The sequence below is a fragment of the Hetaerina americana genome, unplaced genomic scaffold (assembly GCF_022747635.1).
Source record: "Hetaerina americana unplaced genomic scaffold, ioHetAmer1.1.p SCAF_10, whole genome shotgun sequence".
Lineage (NCBI taxonomy): Eukaryota > Metazoa > Arthropoda > Insecta > Odonata > Calopterygidae > Hetaerina > Hetaerina americana.
The window spans coordinates 4,161,850-4,175,939 of record NW_027286070.1 but is presented as its reverse complement, the minus strand read 5'-3'; the positions used below and the strand labels follow the sequence as shown (position 1 = coordinate 4,175,939).

General features: G+C 39.2%; 1 protein-coding gene across 2 annotated transcripts in view; it reads left to right on the top strand.

Annotated features, from left to right (window-relative positions):
- LOC139699656 (glycerol kinase 5) overlaps positions 1-14,090 on the top strand; it is a 251,509-nt gene that overhangs the window by 98,627 nt on the left and 138,792 nt on the right. The window lies entirely within an intron of this gene.

The following is a 14,090-nucleotide window of genomic DNA, read 5'->3' as shown; positions in this document are numbered from 1 at the left end:
AATGAAGGTAGTTGGAGGGTTGTTATTTTAATTTTCTCGGATATCTCGATTGGTGCTTTTGATGTCCAGATTCCCATGTCCCCGAAAAGGGTCTTCGTTTCGCCGGATCAAACGTGACTCCCGCCGCGATGCGCATTTGGGCGGGTGGTGACCCGCGCTCTCGCCAACCCCGCCTCCAGGCGAGAACTAGGACGCCCCCCCCCCTCCCGTTCGGGTTGCGAGGGGCCGCGCCCACTCCTTTCACGGAGACCCAGTTTGACCCCCGACGGAGTCCGACCGTGGACGTGGATCATCACAAGTGAGGAACCCTTGCGCTTATCTATGCCCACGCCTTCCGTTTATCATAGATAGCAGTGCCTAGTGTGGCGGCCTAGCTACAGGTATGTTTGTGATGGATGGCGCTACTAGGCTCTCTTCACTTCCATGCTCCGGCGACCGGGACACCAAATAAATTATCCAATTCCCCACGTTTCAATAAACCCCTTGCCACCTCCGTTAGCTTTCTCCCTCCCTACGTTCCCTCAGCCCTGACCGTTTGCCTATCATCTTCCTGTTTACCTCACCACCCAACATTCATCTCCCTATGCAAGGCCCAGTAACCAGCATTCCGATCACTCCCCTATATCCACACTTCCCGCCTTCTTTGAATTTCTCCCTTCACTCAACCTTCCTGGAGTTCCTCCGTTTCTTCACCTTTCCGATCACTTCAATTTTCTCATTCCTCCTCCACACCCAATTCTTAAAAAAAACCTCCGAAATACGCGCCTCCTTCTGCGTCAACGGACAAGAATCAAGAGTTGCACGATATTGGGTTCCATGACAACGTGTCCATCAATTTTGGCCGCCTCGATTCATATGGGTCTCAAAGTCATACAAGTCACATCGATATGCTCCACAATTTCGATGGCATCGGCATATCTCGAAATGTGAACGATATCGTCTTCTGTGTCACCCATGTGTCAAATATTGAACACATAACGTTAGTAGCGACCTTTGATCGGTAAACGGTGGCTGGATGAGTTGAATTTACCGTCCAGAGATAAATACACTTTACTTTGTTATTTCCAAACAGTATACTTACGAGGTCAAAATCATCATGGTCAAAAACTAAGCAAGATGATTTAATCAAGCTAAAAATGATGCAACAACAGGAACAGATAAAAAATGAGCATCGAAACCAAAGTATTAGTTTGGTAAATAGAAAAAGTACTCGCAGATTCAATACAATTAGTGAGAATCATTGATTTCGGGTCAGGATGAAAATTGAATATAGATAAATGAACAGAAATTGCAACTTTTGCAGCATAGGATTCCTCACGATATAGTCATACTGCTCTAAGAATGTAAGATGACCGCCTAGCAACAAGAAAAACAATAAAATAAGCGATAGGTAAAACAATTACGACATTCTAGGTTACATAAATTTTTTTAAAATGCCATTTTTCCCGCTGGCGCGGTCGTTAGCGACGGTCTTTCGTTTATCCCTTGTCGTTAACTTTCGCCATACTAGCAAAAGATGGCATTGCTCTCTAGCTCTCTCGTCTCATTTCCCCAACTTACTTCTTCTGATGCATAATAATTTTTTTTAGCCTGTCTACATATTCCCCGTATATGTTTCACCCATGAAAGGTCGTGAGTGATGCCAATCGCTGCATATAAGTATTAAATCGAGTCTACACTTTCTATTTCGGCGTTCCTGATGAAGTAGGCATTCGGGAGTGAAATGCTATTTTTATTCCAAAAATTCATCACTACGCACTTTTTTAAGCTCAATATTGATTGCCAAGTATTGCACCAACGTTGTATAGCATTATGGTCATTTGCTAAAGATACTTATCTTCATGACTTCGGATATATCTCTTAACTACCGCGTCGTCGGCAAATAAGCAAAGTTTAATGTTTACCATGGTCATATCTTATCACCGACGTCCATATCTACCAAAATATGTCTCCCGATACATACGCGTTAATTCATTTTTCACTTACCTCTCTTTTCGTATTATGGATTAATACTCCATTTCGTCACATCGAAAATATCGCCCATACTGTGCATATCGCCCATATTGTTCACGTCGCCACAAGAGATAAAAATCCTCCATATTATCGATGAGCGATATCGCCCATTGTTATGATAATTATCGATTAATGTCAAATCGGTTTTTAGAGTATCCGTATCAACCTGGTGGACACGTCACCAAATGCAGTACCGATTGCACATATACAGACATACATATATATTACAAAGTACCGATATCGATCTGCTAATCGAAGTCGTTTTCAATCAAATTTCTGCATTGTTCCCAATCGCAAAACAAAAAAAAACTAAACGGGACGCGCAAGAGGCGTTCGTCATGATTGGGTTCGTCAAAAATTGGGCTTCAAGATGAAATGGATGCACAAAAGAAATGGTGTGCTGGGCACGAAAGTGAATACTAATCGGATGCGGGGCAGAGAGTCGAGGGAAAATAAGCAAAGTGCCGCAGGCGCCCTTCAAATCCAAGGACCTACCGAGGAGAGAAAACTCACCTTTGGGCAATGGGCTCGGAGGGCCACGAAGTTCGGCGAAAGCTATGCCTGCGTCTACTTTAAAACATGCGAGGTGGCATGAGGGCGTGTAGCAGGGGGTGCTAGGATACGAGCCTTTGATGTTATTTTTGTTATTACCGTTCAATGTCAGTTTTGGATTACACAGATAGAACATCGCGACAATCCTCGGCTCCGATTGACAACACCTTGACACCCAAAAACTACTTAAAACTTTTGTTCAATTCCGCATGATCCCTGCCTACCACCATTACGTCTAGCCTATCCTATTCCTACTCCCATGCTTGCCTAACGTCCTACCCTCTATCGAAGTCTCTCATATTTAATTGCTTATCATAGCGCTCTGTGACTATCTTTCCTACATCCTTTCTATTCTTCCACCAACCCTTTCTCCCCCTCCTAGCATACCTTTATCACTTCCTCATTTGTATTCCTTTCTCTCCATTTCACCATCTCCATCCTGATCCACACCCACAATTCAAAAGTCTCCAAAATACGCCTATTATCTTGATTCAATGACCATGTCGTACAAAATCACACTACAAATAAAATATTTCAATGATCTTTTCTTAAAATCCGTATTCAATCCCATCCTCCTTGTGAAAACTTCTGTGCCCAATTTATATTTTTCTTCTCGCTTCCCTTATACATAGTCCAAAGTACAGCCGAGGCAGGTAAACTTCCTTCTGTTCTATTGCTTGTCCTTCTCATATCATAACCTTCAAGTTAGCATTCTTCTTTCTCAAAAACACCTTAACCCTTCATTTTATTTAAAATATACTTTCATTTCATACCTAACACATTTATTTTCCAATGCGATCAGCAATGATAGTAACCCTTGGTTGACCGGCTTCCAACATCCTGCTCATTCAGAAATTTTAACTGCATTTGTATATTCCCGCCGACTTTCATTTCTATCTCCATTTCTTCCCAAGCCTCTTTATCAATTTCCTCCACATATACGTATACGTTGAACAGCACCGGTGGCAATGGGCAACCTTGTATTACTCAAGGAATCCCCAATTTACTTTGAAGTAAAATAAAAAGCGGACCCAGGAAACCATTGGTCAAATGGGTAAAAAAAATAAAAAATGAAAATAATAAAAAAATGGACAACCTTGTCTTACTACTCCATCCAACACTGCCCATCTGGACTCTCCGTCCACCACTCGCACCTGAGCTGTCTGAGACGTAAAGATTGCGGAGAAGTCTCCTATCCCCTCTAATCTACTCCTATTTTCTGCAAAACATTCATTATTTCCACCCATTTCACTTAACCAAACGTCTTTTTGAATGAAACGATACATAAAAATATATCCTTATTGTATTCTGTATTCCTCTGTATTAATGATCTCATTACTGCAATGGCGACGCGCATACATTTCCCATTCATGAAAACAAACTGATGGTCCCCTCAGTCAATCAATTGCTCTACTCCATATCGTCTTGTTGATCCTGAGAACCCCTTTAGCTGCGTGCAAAATCAAACTTATTGTTCAGTAATCCTCGCTTATGGCTGCCTTTTCTTTTTTTGGGATAGGAACTAATACTGATCACACAATATCTTCCGGCCAGTTTCCTATCCCATAAATACTCCGAGTTGGTTCATGAAGACCCTTCCTCCCAAGATTTCCTAAACTCGTAAGTAAATCCTCAGAAATGTTTTCTATCACAACGGCATAATTTTATTTCATTTTCATTGTAATGTCCTTCCTATCTCGCAATCATGAATGCCTAGTCATATTATATCGACATCTATTTCATATTCCCTTTCTATGTCTATGGTTGTCTACCATTCAAATTATTGTACGTATTCCTTCCATATCTTTCGGATATTTTCTAATTAAATTGATAAATTTCCTGGCTAGTCTTTGATAATTTTCCGGATATTCCCCCTTCTTACTTCCTGCCAGTGCTTTCTCCTTCATTAATAGCGAATCAATTTCATCCTTCCACTGCAAACTTTTCACATCCTCACACTGCAACTTCCTCCACGATTCCTTCCCCTAATTTTTCACTCGCCTCAGTTTATCTTATCTCATTGTACTCTCTGAACCGAAAAAGCTGTCACATCTCCCCAATCAATTCTTGGCGTGCTGGTGACTACTGCCCATGGATTTTCCGAAATGGTTTCACGCCAATTATTACTCTGTTGTACGCGACGAGGATGTTAGGGGATGGGAAATAAATTGGGCATATTAATTAAAGTTTATATTATTACATGAACGGTGAAATTTCAAAGCTCATGGTATGATATGTTAACAGAACGTATTAAACATGATTAAATTGGTTGTTTCCATGGGAATCTATTTTCCTCCGAAAGATATCTTTCAAAATTAATGATATCGTACTGCATATGGTAGGTAGTTAAGGTTATTGGAAAATGACAAGAGGTACTTCAAGCAAAGAGGTTGAGAAGCGATGACTATAGAAATGTACATTAAGGGAGAGAATAACCGAAAGATCCACAGGAACCCTCGAAAATTGATGCTGACATTGGTTGGATACCAAATGAACAGAGATTTTGGTTCGGTTTCCCCAACGACCAACCACCATTGTTTGATCATCGATCAATGCCTGATTGGACCGTTGTTTTGCATATCAACAATGGAAATAAAAAGTAATCAGTGTTGACTTGGTCCAATCTGGAACGAGCTCCCAATCGAGCGAGAAATCAATGAGTATGGCTATAGATTATATTATTCGATCGACTTTTGGAAATAATCAATTGATGATTCCGCTCTTGAGTATTGACCAAGTGAATGACGATCAGCGCGTAATGTTGTTGAAAGCGGGCCTACGCGAGAGACGAGGAAGTGCACGGGGAAGGGAGGTCGAGGAAAAGGTGGGCGACATGGAGAGGAAACGGGAAGAGGGAGACAAAGGGGCGAATGCGTGGGCCGCATGAAGATAAGGATGCGAGAAAGAGGGCATTCAGGGCGGCGACGCAGGGAAGAGCGCGCGGCGCGGTAGCTTAGTGATTACAGCGCTTGGCTACTGACCGGAGGGTCCCGGGTGTTGCTTTTGGATATCCCCGTGTTAAAATTACAAGGGTGCCATTTCCTGATGAAACAAGAAATTCATGTGGACGCGTTTCAAAGGCGCGAAAATGCATTTAATATCAGCTGGCCATTGTAACTAAGGTAACTGTCATAGGTGGTAATGCCAATGGCTTGTTCTTATCAGTGACAGTGATGCTATCCATTGAACGCGTCGTTGTGTGGAAAAGAAACGAGTTTTTACATCACAATTAAAATTAACGTTTTCCACAACGTTAGGTTGAAAAAAAATGAATGTATGAATTTCATATGCCTTAAAATCATAGTTTTGAAGTTGTCTCTCCACTCGCCCATTAAAAACGTACTAATTTGCCATAATTTGTGAATTTCACGCGCCGCTTTCGGATATACAACTGAATTCGATGTGAATTCCATCCTGTAGCATAATTCTGATGTACACATCAGAACAACCTCGCATATACGTAGCAGCAGTGATTACCGTAAACAAGTTATATTATGCCACGTTTTGATTTTATTTTGGATGGCTGCAATCCCTGCAAGTTGTTCCGAGCACACCGAATCCACCCGTACTTTATAAATGCGTTTGGATTTTGGCTACGATAGATTTATGCGGGAATACTTCTTCGCGCTAACTCCCTGTATGTGCGTATCATCCGCGTAGTTGTAACTACAGCTAAGTATGAACATGTGTGCATCTTTTTAACCCGTTAATTCTTTAAAAGTGAAACAGATTTTATCCAAGACTTTTTAAATTTATTAATATGTATTATATATATATATATATATATATATATATATATATATATATATATATATATATATATATATATATATGTATAAAGGTAATCTATCGGTTAAGGTAGGTTTTCGAAAGACGCAACAACGGAATAATTATTTTGTTACAAAACACCACTTAACATCCTACTCTACATCAAGTCCCTCTTCATCTCTATGTTATTCCTTCTTCCCTTCATCCCGTCCAACATCCCTATCCTGTTCCTTCCCTTTCCTCGTTTGCCTAACATTCTCCACTCTATTACTGTCTTCAACATTCCACTACCGATCAATATGCATTGCATCCATTTTCCCCGTCTTCTTTGCAGCATTTCTCCCAACAATTTCCTCTCTTCCCCCAGTATGCCTAGCGCTTCCTCATTTGTTTTCCTCTCTGCCCACTTCACCTTCTCCATTCTTCTCCACAGACACATTTGAAGAGCCTCCAATCTACGTCTATCCATCTGCTTCAGTGACCATGTTTCCGCGCCGTACATAACTACACTCCATATCAAAGTTTTGACGAGCCTTTTCTTAACATTTTTATATATACAGATATATATATATATATATATATATATATATATATATATATATAAACTAACAGCAATTCTTTGAGCTATTTTTAATTCTCTTTGTGACCTAAGGAAATGAAGGAAATACATCAGTGACGTCCGGGCTTTACTCGATTCATCAAAGCTGAAAAACAAGCTGTTATTTTTTATGTTCTCCTAAACAACTGGAACTGTAAATATTAAATAATGTTCTTGCAATAACTAACGTAAATTCCATACATTTGGGCGCTTTGGCATTAGAAAAAACGAGCAGTTAGTGATAGAGTATATTTCCCTTACTGCCATGTGTTGGACATACACACTTTGGAAATAAATGATACTTTATCGATACAGTCGAAAACCGATAATGAAATAATTTCATATACTGATGCAGTGTCCTCTGTATCGAATCAAACACTGTAATAAGCAAAAAAAACCAATGGGTGTACCAATGGGAAACACGGTCATTTTTTTCTAGCAATCTTATTTGGAAAGAGGATTTTTTTATTTTTCTCGTATTATTATTTATAAAGAGGAATATATAATAATAACAATGAAAAATACGGACTCACAAGTCATCGGGCTGTTGCGTGAATACTCGAAAATTTTAAAGGGGAACGTCGTAATTCGATAAAATTTCTCATTGACCAAATATGCAAACGTACATGCATGGTGGGGAACTGAAGACTCATAATTAGCATTAGTAGCATAATGCACTACGCTATATTGTGGTAAAACGCGCGTTGCCATCTTTTTAAATCAACCGAAAGAATAACAAGTGTTTTTTATTCCAACATGAACGCCTAATATGCTCTTCTTCCACATCCCTCTAGCCGGTTACACACTGCCCTTCGTAGCTGAAAACCCGAAAAGAATTTATCAGCTTCGCAAAGCGTGCTCATGGGTGTTCATTTAAAATTTTGAAAGAATGTTTGTGAGTCCAATTAGATAGCGTAAACATTTGTCAGCATTATCGATAATCAGGAAGCAGATAATAAGGGCATTGTCATTTGAATAGCGTCGATATGGGCTTATATCGAGACATATCGCCCTAATCGAAGTGGCGAATTCGTTTTAGACTTAAGCATTCGCTGCGAATCGCTTCGACTCTGCAGGAATAAGGAAAATAAACAATGAATTCTCTGAATGACGATTTCGCCATGATATTTCTTTTTATATCTGAAATAGTCAATTGCGATTTTTTCTTTTCTTTCCCGTCGCGGTGTGACCTTGGGCGGCAGGTCGGTAGTTCTTGCCTTCGGACGCCCACCCGCGCCTTGCCAACGGGCAGTCGCTTTGTTTACTTGCGTCGTACCCTCTTTGCGTCACGTGGTCCACTCGGCCGAGGGTCATCCGCTCACCTGACGCCCGCGCGTGCGTTAGTGCGTGCCTACCACCGCCAGTGCGTGGAATTTTCCCGCGCTTTTAAAAAGAGGGGTCCGAAGCACATCGCGGTCGGTCTGGTAACGACGGCGAACAAAAAAGCATCGATAAGAAAGGAACTGTAATTACTGATTTGGGGGATACCTGAAATTCGACATCAGTTCGATATCTCTCTTTGCTGGATTCCCCTTGAAGTTTCGTCTCATTTCGCTCATTCCACCACCAGTTTCCCCATCCCGACATAGAAGAGAACAAATAAACTCGACGAGCGAATCGCGTCTCGCTTTCCTTTGCATCACGCGTGGAGAAAAAAAAACTTAAGGATGAAAATGGAGCATTGCAAATTGCTTTCATATTCGCGTTTTAATGACTCCAGCTGCAAGTTGTGCAACCTGTTAATTTCAAGACCGCGAGGAATGTCCATGGTCACTGTTGGAAATAATTCATTTCAAATTTTGTAAGCTCTGCACACAAAAATTACACTGGTGAATAATTTTTAAAATACCCATTTTGATTCTCCTCCATGTTCCTCCGTGGTGACTTTAAGTTCTAAGGTAACCCAATTCCTTTCTCGGGACTCGAATTTGATTCAAAGATGTTGTGTACAAAATAAATCGGTGCATTTCATGCGTTTGAAGGATATTCTCTAGTTTTCGAATTTTCGGTGGTCGTGGCCACCTTTATCAAGGAAGAGAGGGACAGAGCTGTCTGTCCCTCTCTTCCTTGATAAAGGTGGCCACGACCACCGAAAATTCGAAAAATAGTGAGTCTCTTTTCTGTGTGTTTCTGTGCGTTTTTGTCTGTGTCCACTAATGCCAAGTGTTATACATTATTATTCACGTCCGTGAGCCTTTCAAACAGTGTTATATAGTTATATATACATATATATATATACATATATAATATATATACATATATAATATATATACATATATAATATATATACATATATAATATATATACATATATAATATATATACATATATAATATATATACATATATAATATATATATACATATATAAAAATATCTTCGAAATGAAACGCTCTTCGGCGACGCACAAATATATAAAAACACAAACATATAATTCAGTATCTGAAGACGACAGCCGAGCTGTCGAAACGTCAAATAAAATATTGTGAGTGTCCTTTCTTTGTGTTTCTATATTCTAAAAATCTGCATCTGTGTTTATATATATATATACATGCATATATATATATATATATATATATATATATATATATATATATATATATATATATATATATATATATATATATGCATATATATATATATATATATATATATATATAAGACTTGCAGTAATCATGATATTTTGAAAATCCATTAACTCAAAATAGATCAAGCAGAACCTCCGCTCAATCACTTTCGAAGGCCCATTCGCGTGCTTATTCCAGGGGAGAGGGGGGACGCGGCGGAAGAGAACTGCTGCATCCAGTCATTTGTTTGCTTGTTTTCCCTCCTCTGCATCACTGGGCAGCCTTCATCTGGCGGTGGAGCGGGGAGAGGGGAGGAGGGCGCCAAGTGAGAGGAAAACCACATACTTAAGGCCGAGGAATTATTGAAACAGAGGGAGAGGATGCGGCATCGCTTTCATTTTTTCCCCCCACCCTTCATCCTACTAACCCATTCGGAAGCGATACAGCTTCGTGGATTTCACTCTAGGTGGCCTTGCGATCTTGCGAGAGACTTAAGTCGCGTCCAAACTGATTAGGCATTAGGGAGCATGCTTTTAAGGTGGGTGCCTAAATCTTAGGCGCCTAATGAAAAGACTGCTTGAGTTTGGATGCCCTACGCAGTAGTACTGTCGTCTATGTAGCTAAGAATAAGGAATAAACAGATGCATGTAATGTAATGTCCGTGTGATATTTGAGATAGCTCGTGCAAATATCTGTGTGTAGTTGCAAAACCGCATAATGTTTTTTGAGTGATTCTGAGTCCACTTAACAATTTTTGCGGCAATCTTTTGTGAAAGTTTTCCATTTTTCTTTTAATTTAGTAACTTGGACGATTATCGATATTAGTTTCGTATTCATTTTTTCTTATCGGACTATATATTTAACTCTATAGATTTATCGTGTTTTATATTTTTCCTAAATTATTTGGTCAGATAATATTACATTTCAATGATTCAAAACTTTTTATCTTATTATACGGTATTCTACTCCAGGGTAATTTTTCGGTCATTAATCATTGCCAATAATTGTTTTAAAATATGCTTTGTGCCGTGTGTAGTTCATTTATTTTAATGCGTACTTTTCTTGCTGAATGTTTCATATTTTTAAGTTAAGCTTAGTTTCAGTTAAATATTTATTTTACTATTAGACTTTGGCGGTGCTTTTTCATTTTTATTGGTTTTATTACTTTATGGGCTTACGTAGTGAAACGGTGACTCCTTTAGCAAAGGTTTGGCGAACGACTTATGGTTACCTAGATGAATTCATGCGGGTCGCTTTATTTTTACTAAGGGCATTACAAAAATACTTATACCCTCCAAACACAGCATTGCGCTTGAAGATTATTTTCCATAATATTTATGTACCAAATAAGATTTAACAAGCCCACGAACTAAGCATTGATACAAAGACGATGTTCTTAGTCATGAAATGAAGTACCAAACAAATAAATCTACCTCTACATTGCATTCATGCGGAAGACATAATTTGTCTTCCCTAAGGATAGCTCAACCTTTTCCCACCTTGCGTTAATAAAGCGTTTCGTTTTTTAAACGAATGTTAAGTGTGCTCTCTCAAAGAAAAACCAATTTTATTGTGACCAACATATAAAAAACACACCGGCTATGGCGATTATTCTTCTACCAGTTGCCTCGCTTGTCGCACTTGGAATTATGAGATTGCAATATGGCGTATTTAGGATACGCTTCTTGTGTCCTAAAGTAGGGGCCAAATTAGGCGCCTAAATTTGCGCTCTCTCTCTCTGCCTAACGTGTTTGGACACCCTTCAAGATGGCGTCCTCCCTAAATACATGGATTAGCGTTTTAGGCGCCTAAATGAACAGTCTAGTCGTAGTTTTTTTTGTGTGTGAGGTCCTCTAAACTCCTCTACCAACGAAGAGGCGATCATTCCTTTCTTGTCCGTTCCCGCTTCCCTGCTTACCGCACCCAGTTCGACCCCCAGCTGACGTCATTGCTCCAGCTAAGTCGAAGTGAGCTCTTCGAATCTCCGCGCTCGTGTACCATGAATTAGTACCAGGATATTTGCTGCCCCAGAAATTTCCGGGAACCAAACGAAATTAAATCCCCCGGAAACCACAACCCCCACAGGAACTTTAATAATTTGGAACACCGGCGACGAATCAGGATGCGTCGATTTTCATTTGATTACTTAATTTTTTTTCAATTTTGAATATGTTGCAATGACTGCTGTTCATTTTCGGCAAAGGATAATTTCGCCACAATAACGTCACGAGTTATGAATCCGGGGCCACTAGCCAGGATGCCAGGGATTACCGGATGTTAAAGGGATTCTTGATTAGTGGAACTGCGCATAATTTTAATTTTGGGAAGTTCACATTTCCGCACGTCCTGTTTACTACTGTTCTGACCACGATGGAGAGGGATTCCTGATAAGTAGGCCTATTCTGATGTCGATTTTCCCTAAATTCTCATGGCGGTCAAACCTAACAGCGTAATATGTGGGCATAGAGATTCAAAGAGATTGTGGGCATACTTTTGGTGCGTTTTCTCGAAGTTTAAGACGTGATTTGAACATGAATTCATGTTCTTCTAGTGCGCCCAAGTCACCTCTTCCAATAATAACGGAAACAATAACAATTTCTCGGAAAACAAGCGGATAATCTCTTTTTCCCTGTTTAATACAACATGATTCCCCCCTGCTTAAGGTACCAAACTTACGACGCTAACATTAAAGGAAAGGAGTCTTAACAACCAACAAACAAAACAACACATCTCCCCCATTATCATTATTCATTCGAATATTTCCCCCCAACTATATATTCCTTTGATGAACCCCAGTTTATTCAATTAAACGCTGCGGATGTTCCTGACTTGTATACCAGTGTTAAGTGCGAGGCTAGTATTTTTGAGCGAATCTATTCTTACTTAGAAAGATTTAGAGAAATGCACTACTGAGGATCTTCAACTTCATCCTGTCAAATAATGACATAATTGAAAAATGTAGTCTGAGTTTTTGTCTCAGTTAGTGGTAAATTATCTGGTCGAAAAATTTCATGAATTCTAAAAATGCTGATTGCGTTTTGAAAATTCCAATCTATTTGTTTGATTATACCATGATTAAATAGACACAATTGTTTATGTCATGAGTTAATTATATTATTTCGACTTCAATTAAGTATGGTCTGTGTAAAAGGAAATCGATGAGGATGAGACTAAGCCAATAAATTGCCATTATAGATCACTTGATTGCAAGGCTCCTCCTTAATGACACGTTCGTGGGCCGAGCGTCTCCAAATTGGAAAGTACTGACTCCCACCTCTCCCAAACCAATCAATCGCTCTTCTTCTACCCTCGTATATATATATATATATATATATATATATATATAATTTGCGAACGCTCAATGTCAGCTCTGAAGTCAACCTTTCTCTCTTGACAGAACCAAAACAGCGAATCGTTCTTCCTCCACGCCCGCTTGTCTCTAATTGCTGCATCCAACCTGCGTTCTTTAATTAACCACTCACTCCTATGTTTATCAATTTAAAAATTTCCTTATAACAAATAATAAATACATAGTTCGCTGTTTACATCGTTTAGATGTCCCATTCAAACGATTTGGAAGATTCGAGAAGTCTTTTGACGAGCCGACTGAATAGGACAGCGAATTTCGATGAATCGAAACAAACCGTGTTCGAACAGTATTTACAATAGTATATGTGGCTCTTGGATGTACTTAGGTATTTCAAAAATCCTTTGGACAAGAATAAAAAACAAATTCTTTTGGTTAGATTTTTGTCCATAATCTCATTTTACCTCGATACACTCTTCCCAGCGTTTCTCCAAATTTTTTAAACCGTCCAAAAAGTACGATTTCGGAAGGTCTTCAAGCAAAGGCATCTAGGTATTAGGGATAACTTCTTCGTTTGACGTAAATATGTTTCCGCCGTGACGTCGTGCTGTGGTCTTAGAGATTATGTACATAATATTAGAGGAATTAGCGAAGAACAGATTAATTTAAGATGTCATTTTTCCCACGAACAATAAGGGATATTTAAATAGTTTAGTACCCTGCAAGCTATCGCTAGGGTGTTTGGGAAGGGGTGAATACACACTGGACTAACTTTGACCAGAATATTACCCCTACCGCGGTCGGACAATGTTATTCTGATCCCTTATTGTTCGTGGAAAAAATGACATCTTAAATCTAATCATTCTACACACTTTATCTCTCTAATTATACTGAAATGATCTCTCCTATCGTAGTACGATGAAGGTAATATTACATTTTCAACATCACTGCTAAAAAGACGTCCTTCCAATTAATGCAAGAGATTCAATCTATATTACCTATCAGGGATCAGAATAACTGTATTTGACCGCTCTGGAGGGGTGAACGTTTTTTCATTTTTTCATTCTAATTAGAAAAGTGTGTTGTCTTTATCCCATCTAGCTTTATTTAATGTCATTTTGTTACCTGCGGCCCATCTCCTATGGGCAGAGAGGTGTATCTCACTTAGATACCTTAGTGCATGTACCTATAGTAATCATGATCTAACTTATTTGAATTACTTTGCAGAGATTTATTATAACTTAATATTGAGAAAAAATTTTGATGTTGCATGCGTGGTGTGCAATCA